General features: G+C 38.2%; 1 long non-coding RNA gene across 1 annotated transcript; it reads right to left on the reverse strand.

The window, feature by feature from the left end:
• Positions 1-14,166: 14,166 nt before the first annotated feature.
• LOC133861330 (uncharacterized) lies at positions 14,167-16,252 on the reverse strand. The gene is made up of 3 exons (XR_009898997.1): positions 15,850-16,252; positions 14,921-14,949; positions 14,167-14,436 (listed from the first exon to the last, which is right to left on the reverse strand). It is a non-coding gene; the product is annotated as an uncharacterized LOC133861330 (long non-coding RNA).
• Positions 16,253-19,836: the final 3,584 nt, after the last annotated feature.

Below are 19,836 nucleotides of genomic sequence, written 5' to 3' on the forward strand. Positions count from 1 at the left end.
TTTTACTATATTTTCAGGCTACATGGCATGCCCACTTCCATTGTGTGTGATAGAGATCCAGCATTCACAAGTCTTTTTTGGCGAGAGCTTTTTCAGCTCAATGGGACTAAATTTAATTTTAATTCTTCTTACCATCCACAAACTGATTGTCAAACGGAAGTGGTGAACAAAACTTTGGAGATGTATTTACAGTGTTTCACTAGTTCCAATCCAAAGAAGTGGGTCACTTGGCTATCTTGGGTTGAATATTGTTACAATACAAGTATGCATTCGGCCACTAAAAGGAGTCCCTTTGAGATTGTTTATGGGAGACTTCCTCCCACACTTTTGGGCTATGCCCCTGGTATTGCAAAAGTAGCAGCAGTAGAAGACCTCTTGCTGCAACGTGATGTCTTAACATATATACATGAGGTTCGACAACAGCTCCAACAAGCAGAAAATAGGATGAAGCAAGTGTATGCCAAGGGGCATCAAGAGCAGTAATTCCTTAGGGGTGCCTGGGTGTATTTATGATTGCAGTGGTATAGTCAGCAGTCAGTAGCATGACGCTCTTCTTAGAAGCTTGCTCCGAAGTTTTTTGGCTGCTGTGTTCTGGCCGAGGTGGGACCCGATAGCCTACAGATTGGAATTACCCACTAATCCAAAAATACACAATGTGTTTCATTTGTCCTCGTTAAAACAAGGGATTTGTGAAAGTTGATAGGGTCAGATTAGGGTAAGAGTTTAAGAAGTGGAGTTGGAACTCATTAGAATATATTAGATTAGTTATTATTAGGATTAGAGTTTATTTGAATTTGAATATTAGGTATTATTACTTTAGAGGTTATCTACTTGTATTTTTATTTAAATTCTATTTGGTTGTTAATGAGGATTTTGAGAATTGAAATAGACTTTTGTATTGTGGTTTGTTTCTGGCCTGAGTTGGATTGATCACTTAGCCGGAGTTTGTCTCCAGCCATTAATTGGAGTTCATTATCAGTATAATTTTCCTTCCATTTTTACATTCCTCCATTTTTAATTCATTTCATCATAAAGTACCTATCAAAGGTAATCCAGTGTCGATTGATTTGCCTCTTCCACCTGAAGACAATACGTCATGGCTGCCGCAAGCCATTTTAGAGTATAGAACTCAACAAGGCCAGCAGAATGTGTTAGTACATTGGGTTGGCCATTCTCCTACAAATGCTACGTTGGAGTCACTCCCATATTTTCAGCTAAGGTTCCCATATTTTACGCTTGAGGACAAGGGCAATTCCAAGGAAGAATGAATGTTACGTATGGGGGAGTCTACATCAGATAGGAGTAGTGAGGAGTAGTCATGTAATGGGACTCTATGAATAAGAGGACAAGTCCTCAGTTAGTAGTATTTCAATAATAGGATGCTTCCTCAAGTACATAACGCAGTAATATTAATGCTAGTAGAAGTAGTAGTCTTATGGTGCGTTTGTGATTGCGATTTCGTAGACAATAAGTGCGTTTTTAAACCAAATCACAGAACATAGATCGTTTGGGAACTGCGTTTTTAAAAATTGCCATTTGAAAACGCAGAAAATCTGCTTTTTCAAATCGTAGATAAGATGGTGCTTTTTTGGAAATGCAGAATTTTAAAGGTAAATTTACAATTTTAAAGGCTAAACTGCGATTTTGCCAAACGCTTAACTGAGTTTTTAAAAATCATTTTTTTCAAATCGCACATTTTAAAATCATTATTTTAAATCGCACTTTTTAAAATCGCAAACCCAAACGGACCCTTATTCTGATTCTTATTCTTATGTGCATGCAACGTCTATATAAGGAAGATGCTCTATGAATAAAGTATCAGATTATTAAGTATCAACTCTTAAGTTGTTTGGAAGGTTTGAGTTCCTCGAATTACACTACATTTATTCTTTTATTTATCTTTAGTTACAATCATAGGCAGGCTTAGGAAAACCAATCCTGCAACCTTGTCCATTCATAGGCCAAATACACGTTCTTAGTCTCAATCACGTAACATATTTTTTCTTCATCTCTATACTAGAGATGTGCAAATCCACCATTTAGTCCGTGGAACCACATGTGGGTTTCACAGATTTAATGATAAAATTACAAAAAAGATGTGTAAGAGATGTGCAAGATAATGACATCAAACACATCTTATCTACCTTTGAATTTATGGGACTGCATGTGGGTTATACAAATTCAATAATTTACAAAAAAGATGAACAAAAGAATGACACCAAACAATCAAACACATCTCTTAAATTTATATTAGAATCCAATCTCATTAATGATCGGAGATATGAAATTGGTGTGATTAGGAACTTTTTATCTTTTCTTTTATCTTTTATTTTTTTTCGAATTTGGAACTTTATCTTGAGTCAAAAGAAGATAGAAGATTTTGATAATAATATTGGCCCGTGGATGGTGAGATATTGTTGAATTTTAGAAAGAAAGAAAAAATGTGCAAACATTTCTCGATCAATTTAAAACTCTGAACTATTTAAAAACAGAATGTTGGTGTAAGATTTTTTTTTTTTTTTTAGATAAATGTGGTGTAAGAATTTGCTTTAGGACAAATGAGATACGGGAGAGAGAAATTGGACTCGTAAAGATGAACTGAGGAGGGAATATGTGAAGAAGAGAGAAAATTATAAGTAACTTCAATTAAAATTAAAGTTTTTTAATTTTTAGTTTTTATATATTAATATATGTTTTATAATGTGTGACAAGTGTTATTATATAATTTAATTTGACATAACACACTAATAGAATCCATCAATATTTTAGACAAGAGTTGATTGTAGGGACTTATTTGTTATTTTTATATATCACAATAAGCCCGCTAAACATGTTTACAACATGAGTGTAACACACCGACCAATTTTAATTTTTTTTTCTTCCTAAAAATAATTTGATTTACCTAACTTCTCAGTAGGGTTTGTAATTTTTGACACGACCTACGAATTCGACACGAACACGATACGAAATTATAGTGTTTGAGTTAAAACTAAACGAGTTGACGAGTTGACCCGTTTAGTAACATGTTTATAAACGGGTCAACCCATCAACCCGTTTATTTATTTAATTTAATTTAATTTTTTTTAAAAAAAAAAACGAAATATCAAAAGTTAGACAACCTGTTACATGCATAAGCAAAGATAAAACCTTTATAATGAGGCACTGTTCTCATGGCTTGGTGAAATTATCATTTAAAAATCCTAATGAAAATTCAAAACTCATTTAAAAAATCTTTAAAAAAAAATAGGGTTGTGTCGATTCATTTAACTAAACGGGTAAATTATGTCATGTCGGATAATCCGGCTTATAATTGTGTAGTGTTCGAATTTCATGTTTTAATATGATTAGCTAATCGTATTAAATTTGAATTGGCTTAATCAGATTGACAGGTCAACCAAGTTGACCCGAACCCGACACGATTCCTAATTTGGCAAAGAAACAATTATTGAGGGTGTCGCAGCTGGTTCCTCTTCTATGTATTACAATTATGTGATCAGAGGGGCCGTGGATAATTTAACTTCCAACTTGATTGATGGATGGCGCATATCTCTGAGCTTCTATATTATTTATTTATGCTCCATTTGTTTCGACGTAAAATGATTTTCATCGTAAAATGGTTTCGACAAAATCATTTAAAAAAAAAAAAAACTTTTTTCGAAAATATTTTCCGGTGTTTGATTTGCACGAAAAAATTATGAAATGTAAAAATGCAACTGTCTCTGGAATCCGGTAACGTCCGGTCGCCGTTGCTGGATTCCGGCGGGCATGTTTGGTCGGATCCGGTCAAAATTGCCGAAATCCGGTCGGACTCCTCCAGATCCGGCAGGATCCCGGCCATTTTGCCAAAATTCGGCTAGATCCATCCAAATCCGGTCGGATCCTAGCCATTTTGTTCAAATTCGACCGGATCCATCCAAATCCGGTTGGATCCCGGCCATTTTTGCCAGATCTGGCCAGATCAGTGGCTGGATCCATCCAAATCCTGCCAGATCCGGCCGGATTTCGGCCATTTTGGCCAGATCCTGCCGGCTTCTGACCATGGCCGGATTTCAGCCAGTTTCCGCTGGAATCTGGTCCGCCGGCGACGGTTGCTGGATGTTGCCGGATTCCGATGCCGCCTGAATTCCGACGACCGACCATTGCCGGATTCTGGTAATCAGATATCAAACGTGCGTGTAAGGACGAAGAGTTCAATTTTGGAAAATAATTTACGGTTTTTAAAACCATAAATTGTTTTCCAAAAATTAAAGAAGATTTTACTGTCAAACCGAAAATGATGTTCGTTAACCATTATTTCGCCCCTACCAAATACCATAAAATGTCGAAATCATTTTTTAAAAATCATTTTACACCGAAACAAACGGTGCATTAATTGCAAGAAAGCGGGGGTTTATACAAAACCTTTTCCCATATCAACTTTTGTATTCTTTAATCCCAATTCTATTGCCCTAATTAATTAATGCATCTCTTTTAAACAAAACCCCATAGAAGATGTTCCTGTTGCTAACTATTATATATATAGACCCAAAAAGGTCACAAACAAATTTTTTTATAGTCTTTAGCTTTTTTAATAAAAAGCAAAATTATTTACAAAAAAAAAAAAAAAAAAAAAAAAAAAAAAAAAAAAAACACTTAAAATTATAACTTTTATATCACGATGCAACTAAAAATCGGGAAACACCTCTTTTTTCTGAGCAACAAAACAAAAACACTTACGCCTCTGGTTTGGAATTTCCAGTTAGAAAGCTGTTGTCCCTCTCAAGCTGCTTCTTCCAACACTGATGCTTCCAACACTGGCATTGACTCTTCTTCTTCCCATCCATAAACCCTTCTTCCTCTTTCCGATCATCCCCTTCACTCTTTCCGACGCCAATGGAAACCGACCTCAGCAACACCTTCCCTACCTCATCTTGATCGCTCCAGTTACTCTTTGCCAAAGAAACAACCTCCTCCTCCTCCTCCTCCTCCTCCTCCTTACTCTTTCTCCACAACTCTCTCATTCGCTCCCTAACCTCACAACCGCTTTCCTCGTGCACTCCATCACAAAACCCACATTTCAACACCCTTTTTCTCACCGGCCGAATGCTTTTCACTTGCTCAAACTCAAAAGCAAGCCTCAACGCTTCGTTTAGCGAGTCGGGTTTATGAGGAACAATCCAATCTCGGAAATCTTCCCTCAGTCCATCAATGAAAACCCCTTTGAGCAAACCATCAGCGAGCCCATGATCTGGCCATTGCTTTAGTATCCACTGCAATCTCAAGAAGTAGGAACGTACTGATTCCTCATCGCCTTGATTGATCACCATAAGCTCTGACTGCAAGCGATCAACAAGTTCAATTTTCTGATACACATGCAAAAAGGATGATTTTACGTCGTCCCAAGTAAGAGAAGCCTGGTACGGCTCGATGTTAAGATCGTACCTGTTACCATGTAAATTAAATAATTAAATATTTTTATTTTTATAGACTTTTTTTTTAAAAAAAAAATTGAGATAAGTGTACGTACCAGAGGGCGGCTTCGTCTTCTAGTGTAACGGGGAAGATCCTCATCATCATGTCAATGGCGGACGCATTGTTGGCGCGGCAAACTTTGGTGAACCGGCTTAAATGCGTAACCGGGCATTCGTCAGGAGCACCGCGAAATATCGGGAGCGGGGCAATGTTCATGTACGAAGCAAATTGGTTACCGGGCGGTTGCGATGAGAAATTATTCGGAGAGTTGGACAAGGATTTTGCGTTGTAATCAAGGCTTTGTGAGGAGACTCGGTCACTGGCGGGTTCATTAGTTTCGGATTCAGACCCCATGTATGAAGCAGCGTCATCATCAATATCGTCATCCTTCATGGGTTGTTCGTATTGTACTTCTTCTTCATCATCTTCGTTTGATTGGTACAGAGGTTGAGATAGAGAAGCGTCACTATAATCATCAATATTGTACGCATCTTCTCGGGGGATTTTCCGATGATGCTTGTACCGAGGTTTGGCTGATGACGGGACGGAGAGTTCGCGGGACGACAGCGAAGATTGTCTGGGTTTTGTCATCTTTGATTTGATTTTTGTCTGAGAAATGAGTTGTACGTTCAAATAGCCGAAGTAGTTGATTTGAAGAAGATAATTAACTGCCGAGTCAGTTAATAGTGAGAACGCTTTGGGATTCAAAGAGTGCCATATATATATATATATACGTAGAAAGTACAAACTCTTTTATCTTTGTTTATGAGCCCTTGTCATGTACGTGTTCAAACTTCAACACACCGTCCACCAATGACATCTTCCTAATGAAAATAAATCAATAACATTTTCACCAAAAACATGAAAATAAATTAACATATCCTCTAGCTCCAAATAAATAAATTAACAGTACTTCTTTTTTTTTTTGTGTGTGTGTGTGTTAAGATGTATCATGAATTTTGCAATATGTGTATTTCATTTTTTAGTCTGTTTTAGTTTTAATTTTCTGTTAAATCTCAACCAATAATGTCAAAATCACCAAAATATTTTTCTTTGTTTTTTTATTTATTATTATTTAATTTATAATTAATGATAATTTATATTTTTATAAATTTTATAAGAGTATAAGAGACATTTCACCTATTAGATATTTGAGTTAACATAAAACCCTAACTATAAGTGAACAACAATATAATTAAGGAAGCCCATGCGATGGCATTGAGTTTGAAGGACAAATTGATCAGAAGCAAAAACAACAAAGGCAAATAATAATAATAATAAAGTACACTTTTATGGTTAAAAAATGATGCATCATTATTTGGTTTAAAAAGGAAAAAATAAAAGAAAAAGCGAGCGATGCAGCAATTCATCACATAATAGAACAACCATTAGGGTTGTCATCACTAAAAGTGGAGTGGTTTGATAGCCGAAAAGGGTAGAATGGGAAGGATTTTGATGGTAAGCATGAGGATGGCCATCGTATCTGTGCTTGTAGTAGTTGTAGGAAGAGGTAGGCTTTTGGGCATAAAAGCTGAGTGCCCCATTACAATATTGGTGTTGATTAATATAGTAATTATTAGCGTCAAAATGGAGCTCGGATTGTGGGGCAGCTGCCACACCTCCGCCCTCCGTCCCGTCTTCCTGACTGCCTTAAGAACCTTCTTTTGTTCCGCCCATCCGCTCACCGTCACTTTTTGCATGCCCATGCACTACAAAAAATTCAGCAAATTGCCACTTGCAATTCGCCACGTGTACGGAGGTTGTACACGTGGCGAACAGTTGGCCACGTGTAAATAGACACGTGTGAGAGGCGTGGTAGATTCGGTTGTTGCGAATTGTACAATTTACCGTGTGTACAGTGATTACACGCGGCCATTGTGCCATGTGTTTCATAATGGCCGCGTGTAATCACTGTACACACGGCCAACTGTTAGCCGCGTGTATTATAGAATACATGGCCTATTATAGTACACATGGCACAGTGGCCATGTGTACTATAATACACGTGGCAATTTTTTTAATTTTTAATTTTAATTTTTTTTCTAATTTAGTTTTTAATTTATTTTTTAAAAATTTTTTTGTTTAATTACTTTTTTAATTTTTTTTATTTGAATTTCTTATTTTCGCCCAAAAATATCGCAAAATCTATTTTACCCAAAATTATCACAAAATCAAATTACACAAATCAATAATTAATAACATGTTTGTTAACTACACAAATCAACACAACAATATTTACACATTTGAATACCAAAAAATAAACGTATTCGTTATTAACAAAAAATAATTACACAAAATATCTACACATTTGAAGGGCGTCCCTGTGGATCAAGAGATACTGTCCCAGGCGTGTGCTCACCAACCGGCGATTGCTGCACAAGGGATGGTGTAGCGGACGATGGTGTAGCGACAAGGGAGTGCTGGCTCAACTGTCGTCCAATAGGCGACAACGGATTAATCGTTGTCGCATTACCTGCAAGCAATAAAAACAATTAAAGTATATAATATTATATGCAAATTTAAACAATTAATGAAAATAAATTAAAAATAATTTTGTCGTATACACAATATGAATCATACCTGCAGATGCACTACTAACAGACAACGTACTACCTACGTTTTTGCAGGTGAAGACTGCTGAGCATGTGATACTCCTATAGAGGCCATGAAGGCCTCGAATTGTCGCATGCGCTGCTCCAAGACGTTATTCTTCTCTCGCTCAGCACGTAACATCGTCTGCATTTCCGCCATCTGCCGGGCATGTTCGGCCCAATCCCGAGATGTGCCCTCAGATGGTCCCCCTTGTGAGCGAGCCCTGTACGAGAAACACGTCCCACGAATAGGAGTAACGTTCAGCCCAACCTACCGAACCCTCCCCGCGTACTCAGGCCTCCCAACCGCCTGTTCGTAAGCGTCGTTTCGTGCCCAACGCACTGTGTCACATGAGACGCTCTGCATGGCAGCAGGATCACTGGATTAACCCTGCGTCATCCTCTCCTGTACGTCGTCAACATAAAATACACATGTATTGAATAATGCCATATCACACGCATAACTTAGAAATATTAGTAAAATAGATCAGTAGCATACGCATAGGACCCGTGTACGTTCATTCAGGTAAGTGCCATCATTCCTTGTGTGCGTCTTCAAGAACAACTCGGCGCAAGTGGGTGGCGTGCCAGATGTACATGTCTATCACCATCCAGTTGAAATATTTTACATTCAGTAATACTATATATCGTGTTAAAAAAAAAACAATTAGGCTCAAATATGAAAAACAATTACATATATATGTTCAAACCTCATCGTGATTAAATCTGGCATAACTTTTGGAGCCCAGACAATGAGGGAGGTCATTCTGCTCCCGCAACCGCTTCATCCGTTCACAAGTCGCCTACGCATTGAACATTTCATAAAAATGTAAGAATTGACACACTTAAAGTAGTAATAAAATTAAATGAACTGTTATTAAAAATGAGGTCCAATTTTGTAATACAGTCAAAGATCTACATACCCTTTTTTGCTCAGTGCACCAATCGCTCAGAAGGTACTCCACATCTGCTATGTCCTACTTCTCAAAAACTTTCTCGGCACTCTCGCATGTATAATCTCGGGCGTGTCACCGTCTTGAATATGTAGCTTGGTTCTAAACTTTGACTTCCACGATCGGTGCTTACGGCCAATATCAGCCCACGCTTCGTGATGTGCCTTGTGCTCGTCAACAGATACAGGTACATAAAACTCCTCCTGCACATTCAATTTAATCATTAATTTTAACAGTTCAACAAAAACTAAATCTTAAGTTTAATTTAAATAAATAAATTAGATTCATAAACATACCATCAGCGCGTACCACATAGCCTTCTTAATGTTCTTATCTACCTTCGCCCATTTATCCCGCATATGTATGTAGGACCTGCTCTTGATAAGCATGTCCGTAGCATGCCTAAAACGATTGCAGGCTCATCCTACGGGTTGTGTTGCAGCATTGTACTGCAACACAATCTTCTTTCTCCTTGGGAACACCTAATTCCTCTCGGGGTCCATAACCACCTCATAATAGATGCTCTTGTCTGGGTTGTACCCTAATAAAAAAAATACAACATTTAATTGTTTAACACTAAAAAACTTAATTATATTAATAAATTTTAAATTCAGTTTATATTTTTTTTCAAACTTAATATTAATTATTAGTAACATTATATGAGTTTTAATGATGTATAAATATGTACTTACCCATCAACCGAATCTAGTCAGTCTGTATGCGATGGGTCGCTTGGTCGCCTGCATGCTCCTCGCCAACCCCTTCCGCCGGAGGCGGCTGCTGATCGTCATCTGAAACCATATCCTGTGGGCTATCGGGGGCCAGCTGATCGGGACCCAACATCGCAACGTCCCCTTCATAGGGAATCTGGCTCCCCCCCAAATCTGGCATCTGACTCTCACCAGAAACCGGCACCTGGCTCTCCCCAGATAGCGGCACCTGGCTCTCCCAAGGAGCCGGGCCCTGGCTCCCTGCCGGTGCTGTCAACTGTCTCAACCCCATAGCCGATCCCTGACTCACTGCCGGTGCTGGCAACTGTCTCAACCCCATAGCCGGTCCCTGACTCGCTGCCGACGCTGGCATCTGTCTCAACCCCATACCCTGCATCTGCATCTCCCCCGTCTGTGGCAGCGGAAGCCTATCATCCTGTGTCTCACTATCAGATCCATATGGCGTAGGTTCAGTATAGGGATACAAAAAGTACGGCGCATAGCCATGCTGGCCCAGCCCATCATAACCCTCTCGCACCCACCATCGAGTCACGTGACCTGGTGGGGTGATCCCCATCTGCGAGAATGTCGGCGGCTCCGAATATGGAGAACAAGAATATCCAGCTGTGCTGCCCGCGATCTGACGTGGGCACATCCACCGTACCCGACAACAATGGTCTATAAGCGGCATCTGGGTGGTGTGGCCACCCCGCAGTATATAGTGGCGCCGAAGCTGTGGGCTTGGTCGTTGGGGCACGGGTAGGCGTGGTACCCAATCTGCACAAGGAGGAGGTCTCTAGTCCATCTATACCTGCGAACAAATGTAGACAAATTAATTAAAATTTGTATTTTATATATTACTAATGAATATGCAAATTAAACAATGAGATTTATGCAAATAAAAAAAGTATATTGAGTTTATGCGAATTGTACCAACAGTGAATATAGCAATCATTGTATAACAGGAGCTTCAATCGGATCAATGTCGGGCCTGTTGTGTTCGAATTCATCATTTATATCATACAGGTGAGTAGTTGCTAATACGAGCGGTACGCACTCGTGATAGGTTGTACCTGCATCATTACTCCATTCCCCCTGACCAACGTTGTACACGTTGCGCAGTTTAGTCCTCACGGCACAAACCCAATTTGGATTCCTTCCATCTTCGACAAAAAATACTTGGTCTACCTAAAAATGTAAGCACGTAAGGCTCGTCAGTAATTAGTTCTCCCCTGTGGACGAGGTGATTGAAGTTGACAAACACTAGGCCATAGTCGTCTATTCTGAATCCTCTGTCCATCGTGGGGTTCGCCCAATTGCACTTGAATAGGACGTACGTAGTCCTATCATAGTACTCGACCTCAACTATATCGATTAACTGCCCGTAGTACGTTTCGCCTTCAACGGTTGGCACATATACGCCACTGTTGCGAGTCCTCCTTCCCACATCATGGGCAAGCATGCGGAACAGTTTTCCGTTTACCACGTACCTGTTATACTTGACTGCTGTCTCCTTTAGCCTCCTACAACGCATAACCAATTATTGGCCCAATTCCTCCCTACGTTGATCGTCCAGTCCATCGACCTATGTTATAATTTCAAATATTATAGACCACATTGGTTAATTAAGGCATATTGCTAAACCCTATCTTTAAATGGGGCTGAACACCCTTAAATATTATATATGAAAATACCACTATTTCCTTACATATGCACGATACCATTCGCAGAACTGCTCATGATGTTGGGCTTCAATAAGAGCATCCGTGATGCGACCCCTATTGCATGATCACCTAAGAGCGTCTTTGTGCATCCTACATTCAGCGAATATAATTATGTAGTAATTATTATTAATAATTTTATTTGAAACCTGTTAAATATGTAAACACTACTTACATTTGCAAATGGAGGTACTCTTCAGAGTTGAACACAATATAACGATGAATCTGGTGCATTGTCAACCAGTTCAGGCTAACTCGCATTCCCCCCCCCCTTGGAACCATCAAGATTTCTCTGAGGTCTGTTGTGGAAGGTTTGTGCGTTTTCCAGATACCTCGAACATAACGTTACTAGCTCGGTCGCTATATAACCCTCCGTAATGCACCCCTCAGGGGCCGCTTTATTGCGCACATTAGACTTGAAACCCCCAAGGCTCCTGGTGTACACACATACACATCAAAAAATTGTCCCTGTTTAGGAAACCAATTATATCAAAATATTTAATATATATATATATATGGTGAAATTTTACCTCTCTGCAGGGTACATCCACCTATATTGCACTGGCCCGCCAAGCCTACACTCGCGCACAAGATGCACGACCAAGTGAACCATGCTGGTAAAAAACCCTAGAGGAAATACCAGTTCTAGCTTGCACAATGTGATACAAACGTCACCCTGCAGTCGGTCCACCTCATCTTGTGTTAGGTTGGTTGAGCATATGCCTCTGAAAAATGCAGACATCTCCACAAGAGGTCTAACCACTTTATCTGGCCGTGACTGGCGCAATGCAATTGGGAGAAGCTGCTGGATCAATACGTGGCTATCATGGCTCTTCAACCCCGAAATTGTACGTTCCTTGAGCCGAACACACTGTGAAATGTTAGAGGTATATCTGTCCGGGACTCTCACATTTCGAAGAACCTTCAAAAAATTTTCTTTGTCCTCCCTGGACATCGTGTGACAGGCAGCGGGCATATATGTCTTACCATTTGCGGCTGTGAACAGGTGCAACTTCGGTCCCAACTCCATTTCCTGCAAGTCCAGTCGAGCTACCAGGTTGTCCTTTGTTTTCCCTTTGATGTCCAAAATAGTGTCAAGTATATTATTGTCCATGACATTTTTTTCTATGTGCATGAAATCAAGATTGTGCCGAAGCAAATTGTCCTTCCAGTACGACAATCTAAAGAAAATACTTTTCTTCTTCCACTCAACATCATCAGAATTTCGTGCACCTGTCTTCCGCTTCTTCTGTTTCTTCTTACCAGCGTCCTCATCCCCAAATGCAATCCCGTCCAACTGTTGGAGGATCTCGTCCTTGAATGACACATTTGGAGCCATTCTAATTCTTCAGTCCCGTCAAATGTTCTTCTGTTCAGCTGCCACAGATGTTCAGTTGGCAAGTATCTCCTGTGTCCCATATAACAAAATTTCTTTCCGTTCTTCAAATATTTAGAACGTGTCAAATGCATACAGCAAGGACATGCCTTCACACCTCTGTTCGGCCAACCAAATAAATCTGCATACGCCAGGAAGTCATTTATTGTCCACATCAACTGAGCTCGCATAGTAAAATTCTCCATCATTGAAGCATCTAATGTTTGTACCCCTACGTTCCACAGTTCCAGGAGCTCATCAATCAATGGCTGAAGGTAGACATCGATATCCATACTAAGTGACATCGATATATATATAGTAATATATAGTATATATATAGCGCCAACTTAGGTTTAGTTTTGTACAATATGCAAATTAGTACTAAATTTTTAAAGTATAAAATAAGGCAAAACTTATTTGTAGTACGTCTATAAATGTAAATACTAACCCTAATTAAGGTTAGGGTTTACCTATAAGTATACCCTATATAAGGAACTCAACCCGTAAACCCTAAGTATAATATTTACATATAACATATAGCCCTAAAACCTAACCATATGTGTATATATTATATATAGCCGCTAACTCTAACCCTAAGTGTATATACTATATATAGCCACTAACTCTAACCCTAAGTGTATATACTATATATAGCCGCTAACTCTAAACCTAAGTGTATATACTATATATAGCCATAAACCCTAACCATAACCATAAGTGTATGTACTATATTGAAAAAATTGAATTGACTTCTAAAAACAAAGTGTGTGCATAAGTGTCAACAAAAATTAAAGCACAGCGGAAAGTAAATGACATACAGATTTTTGTTGACGAAGTGGAAACTCAGTTAAGAGAAAAACCACTTCGGGGCAGCCAAACCCAGGAATTCCACTATTCAGAAGACATAGCTAGATACAAGATAGTAACACTCACATATACCGATGCAGTGGTATACCTTGATCTCTGACGTGTAACCCAACATGAACGCTTCCCAACCAGGTTCACCTACCTGAAGGGGTCTTCAATGGAACTCTTTACCTTAGAGCTGACCTCTAAGATAGACTTCGGTTTATAGCACAGCACACTTGTAAAACGACTTCAGAGGGATTGATAACTTCTCTGAGCTCTAATGGAATTCACACCGAATTCTGGCAGTTCACAGTGCCCAGGGGCCTCTATTTATAGGCTGGGGGCTCAAATGAGTGTAGGAAAAATATACCTAGGCACCATTCGTGTAACGACCCGCTTTTTACAAAAGAGCGTAAGTGATTATATCTGGATAATCACGTGTCGTTAACCATTCAGAGTTGATAAAATCTAGCAGCGGAAAAATACGAATATCTTTTTTTTTTTAAAACATCAGGGACAATTCCCTTACGATACATTCAGAGCTTTAACTGACATCTTCTAGAAAATACGTTAAAAGTCTTTACACTATTTACAAAGAAACATATGTCACATGTGACACTAAAGCATGCATGGAACTTATTAATTACAAGTAAATGTCTAGACATATTACAAGCAAATAGTACAAACATCTATGAGTACAAAGTACTAAAATCCTAACTACACAGCTTTAAATCTCTTAAGCTAGCAGTTAATCCATTCCATAATCTTCAGTACCTGCGCAAACATCTATGAGAAGGTGGTTACCGCCACAATCCCATAGTTCCATAAGTGAGCTAACTGTCATTCAACAACATCATGATTTATGCGTTATTTTAAGGCACAGATATGACATAATGATGAGGTGATAGTTTTCATGCAAAGTTTAACAGTTCATATAGTGATTACACTCCTCTCTTGTAAGGGCCGTTCCCCCGGTCAGCGTCTTTCTCGAGGCCGTTCCCTCTACATTACATTTTAATTAACTTGTTTTCGCACTATCGGAGACCTCCCTCCTCTAGTACTTTGAAAGCCGTTCCAATCAATATGATTATTATTGTTTCCGGTTCAAGCCCATCTCTATCATGAACCTTTGGGAGACGTTGCGCCCAATATTAATAGGTTGATTATTAACAGTATGCAATAATCAATCACACGCATCCAATTAAAATAAAACACAAACACAACACTATTGAAATCCAGTACTACCCTCAGTAAGTATAAAAATACTTACAGTCCTTTTGTGCTGTCTCAATTCATCATCTGCATCAAACACATATACATGTGCATACAAGGTCAATATCATTACTTTCTAGAAACTCATGCCTCAACATGAATTCTATTTTTATACATAGACACATACATAGAAGCGATCATCTTTTAATTGGAAAATCACTTACATTTATGAACACTTAACATGGTTAAAACTTAATGTTTACTTAATCAATTAGCAATTCAATACTTTGGAATAACATCTAATCTAGGTCTTAAGTAATCACTCGAGTCCTAAAACAATGCATTACATGATTAAACTCATGAAATCATTCTTTAATTATAGAGTTTTACAATTAATCAAGCCCTTAGTTTAAACAACATCGCTCATTAATTATTAATAATCAAACACAATCAATACCTTAGAGTATTATACAACTCTAGGTTTCAATGATACTTATCAATCGTCAATAATAAGACACAAGCTCATTTAATCAAACCTAAAACTACGGTCAATACCCAATACATAGTATTTCTCACAATATCTCATAATTGATCGAGGTATTGTCTAAGATATCACACAGTCAATAAAAGAACCTTAAACTTAATCTCGTGGCAGTAACTAGAGTTAGGAAAATAATCAAGTTTAGACTATATAGATTTAGCAACCGCCAAAATATAAATAATTTAAAATAACTTTGTTCCTTATTAAATTAAGTAGAATAACGACATATATATATTAACTATATATAATGGCATAACATGGTTTTTGGTATATATATATATATATATATATATATAACAGTACGGTGTTTTGATATATATATATATATATAGTATTATAAGATAATATATATATGTACTGAATATATGTATATATATATATATATGCACCGAGTGTATATTCTATATATTTATATAAGTATGCAAACAGGAGAGTCCGGGTCTCACCTCCGGCACACGTCCACGAGTCGAGCTCGGCTGGGTCACGGGTTTCTTCTGAGTTTGCTGAGCTACAGGTTGCTGGAATGGTGCGGCATGGGTTTCGGGGTTCACGGGTTAATGGGTAGAGCTGGGTTCATGCCGGATTGCTGGGTCTGGTTTCTTCTGTTTGGTGGGTCAGTGGACTGGACGGTTTGCTGCTGGAAATCGGCTAAGGGAGGATCAAGTGAGCACAAGTCACGGCTGGCTACGGGTTCGGTGCCGTGGATCATGGTAGAATCGAGTCTCTATCTTATCTCTCTTTCAGACTCACATTCTGTCACTGACACTTAGTCCTAAAGAGAAGAGGAAAGAAGGAGCACAGGGGAAGGAGAAAAGAATAAAGAAATAAAAGCGTACAAGAGAGTGAGATGCGTGGTTTGCAGGGAATGGCGATCAGTTAAATAATGAGGGTGAGTGGGAGAATGATGAGTGATGCGTCCAAAGCAGCACCTGCAGCATTCCACTCGGTCAAAAGCAGGAATTCTAAAACAATGCAGCACTTGGACACGCATGGGACAGCACCAGCATCAGTCCACTTTTCTCTCTCGGGTTGTCTCAGCTTTTGGCAAGAGAGATTGGTAGAAACAATAAGAAAGGAGGGGAACGAATATAGATGAGAAAAGGAACTAAAAAAAAATAGTAAAAGAGGAAAGAGGTGCTGGAAAGAAGAGTTAAAATAAAAGAAAGAAACCTAACCTTATGATGCAAGTTGGCCACTATGATAAATATATAATAATAAGAAAGGGAGAAGGAAGGTGCTCGATGGAAGATGCTGGAAATAGAATAGATAAAATAAGGAAAAGGAATAATATAATGATGTCTAACAAGTTGGTTACTACATATGAATTTTTATAATAAAAAGGAATATAAACGTAGACTAATTGTCATTATATATATATATGTGTGTGTTATTGAAGAAGATGCGGTATATTGAAGACACTGAGTCATTTTAAAACTGTGAAGATGATGAGTGGAAGAGAATGAGTTAATATCAAAAATGGAATGGCGATGAGTGGACCGAATTGTTTAGGAGAAATAATGTATCAAATCTTCTGCGATTTAATATAATCTGTGGGTATTTTATACATAGTCTTTTTACTACAGTCTGCCTTATTAAAATTATTAATCGGGTTCGTTTCATAAATAATATTATTATCTTAATAATATTTTAACATCATAAATTATAAACCAAATATATATTGCACAGTAATATTATACGCAGTGAATATTACACATTAATATTATTATGCTAATTAGTCTACTGAATAATTCCGTCAGTCTATTTCATTCAGTCTTAAATTCTAATTTAAGACATTTATTTAATTACTTAAAATCTGGGGCGCTACATCCCTCCCCCCTTAACAGAATTTCGTCCCCGAAATTCGTAAACTATGATTCGCATGGAAATATTTAGATTCCTAAATTTTAAAGTCTAGTGATGCAGATTTTATAAGAAGCATCTAATTATAAACAAGCAAAACAAACACTCAACACTGTATGACAAATTAAGCTGAAGTGTAAGTTGTAGAAAAGGAAAAATTTATTTCTCATTATCGGAAAATTTCTTGTACAACAAATTTCTTTTGTGATGATGTCTTCTGATAATCTTGCTGAAAAGCTTGCCAAACAAGGACATGAAAGCCTTGAAGGAGATGAATGCGGGAAAGCTTGCCAATGAGAACATGGAAGCCTCGAAGGAGAGGAAGGTGGGGAAGATGAAGAAAGCAAAGAAGTCGAGGCAAGCAATCAGGAAAGGATATGAGTGCGGTACTCATATCGTGGTGCTCTCTCTCTTCTGTCACAGATCGCCATCACCGGATTGTGGATGGATGCGAGGTGAGTCCGGGTTGACAAGGAAGAAGAGAAGGTCTTGCATGATCAAGGATAATCTTGCTTCAGGATAGTATGATCAAGAATAATCTTACTTCGTTGTTTGTGAATCTGGTTGTGATGCTGCATTTTTCTAACTTTAGACTTTGAAATTGGTTATGAAACTACATCTTCTATCTCAGAAAGCGATGATAAGTTTAGACCAGAAGAAACATGTTGGCTTTCAAAGTGTGAAGGGTTGAGAGCTCAAAGGTGTGCTTTGCAAGGGAGAAGATGAGTGAATTTATAGAGGAGATTCGAGAGGGGACGGTGCAAGTGGTGCTGACAGTGGGTCGTGAAACGCTCTCTCCTTTTCTCGGAATGCTCATCCAGCTCTGCAAGGTGCGAAAAGTGCGGCGAGAAATCTGGAAAAGCCATTGGGTGAATTCGGAATTCGAGAAGGTGAAAAGGGTGAAAGTTGAAAAATGAGGAGAGCTCGTGATTCGAGAGCTGTCTGCTAGTGGTAGTGGCAGCTACGCTCAGAATGACGTTTGATTAGATTGCGTCTCGTTCACTGATTAAGTCCTCTTTTCTTCAGATCTTTTCCAATAACCCCTTCATTTCTATCTTTTCTCCTTCAGGTTCTTTGAGGAGTATCATCATTTCCTTAGTTTCTAAAAATGGCTTCCTCATCCTCTCAAAATAATTTTGATCTAAATGATGCGCCTGTAGTACCAGAAATTTGGCGTCCATTGTTCCTATCTCAGAGAGGTCCTCTTCTGACTAATGACTCTGTGATGCTGAGTGATGCAGTAGCTGCATCCGTAGCTCAAGGCATCATGACTCCCCGAGATGAAAAGTTGTTGGCGGATAGGACTGATGCTCAAGCCATCAATGACTCTTTGGCTTTTAGTATTCAGAGCGCTTCCTCTGTTGCAAATATGGCTCGACGTTTGCAAGTTCGAGGAAATGAAATTCAAGCGCTGGAAGCTCAAATTTCGACTTTGCAGCGAATGTATTTGGACTTTAGGCGAAGGAATCGGGTTCTTCAGCAGGAGAATAAAAGGTTGAAGAAGGTGGTGAATTCCTATGCGAAAGACTTGGAAAAGAGGTATGCTGACTTGGAGCAGAATACTAGACGTCTCCAAGAACAACACCAGAATCTCTTGCGTGCAGTCCAAGATCTTAGGGTTTTCCGCCCTGAGGCTTAGCCAGGTATTCTATTTGATCTAGCAGTTCTTTACTAACAAAAATAAATAACTAACTGCAGTACTATGAAATACCTGCAGGTATGAATTCTCCGGGAATGATGCAAAAAGGTCCGATTTGCAAGTCTATGGTTTTTTTTTTTTTTTTTTTTTTTTTTTTTTTTAAAGTGGTTCATTTTGTAAGACAATAATTATTCTCTACGTACTATTCTTATCTCTAAAACTCTCCTAAGGCTACTATAATCCTTTGAACTGTTATTTATTCTCGATCTTTTACTAAGGTGTAATTCTTATATAGTCTTCTTTCTTATTCCTGCATAATTATTATCATCCTCAAATTGCAGTAGATTAAAATCTTAGTATTACTCCAACTTAGTTATGCAGTCAATCAATACTCAGATCTGCTAATTATAAACTTATCTGCCAAGTAAGGATTTCTAAGAGAATCAATACTCAGATCTGCTAATTATAAACTTATCTGCCAAGTAAGGATTTCTAAGAGAATCAATACTCAGATCTGCTAATTATAAACTTATCTGCCAAGTAAGGATTTCTAAGAGAATCAATGAATCACATAATCAAAATTTTATTTAACTTAAGCTCTAGTAAGACCTCAAATATATATAAACTTTTCCAAAGTTTGTCAGATGCATAGGGAAAATAATTTCTCCAAAAATCATTAAATCATTTGATCAACTAATTTCCTCATATATATATAAATTAGTAATCCATAATTTATGCACCTATCTTCAAAAGATACCAGATTTGGAATAATAGATACCCATTAGTCATAACATATCTTTCCTTTACATCCTAGGGTTAATCGGATAAACCTCAAATATGTTCAGCTAGGAATCAGACGTTCACTTAATATCTAATTCATTAAATCAGTCATCTCCAAAAATCAACACCTAATATTACAATCAATTACCATATT

Source organism: Alnus glutinosa, chromosome 2 (genome assembly GCF_958979055.1).
Source record: "Alnus glutinosa chromosome 2, dhAlnGlut1.1, whole genome shotgun sequence".
Taxonomy (NCBI): domain Eukaryota; kingdom Viridiplantae; phylum Streptophyta; class Magnoliopsida; order Fagales; family Betulaceae; genus Alnus; species Alnus glutinosa.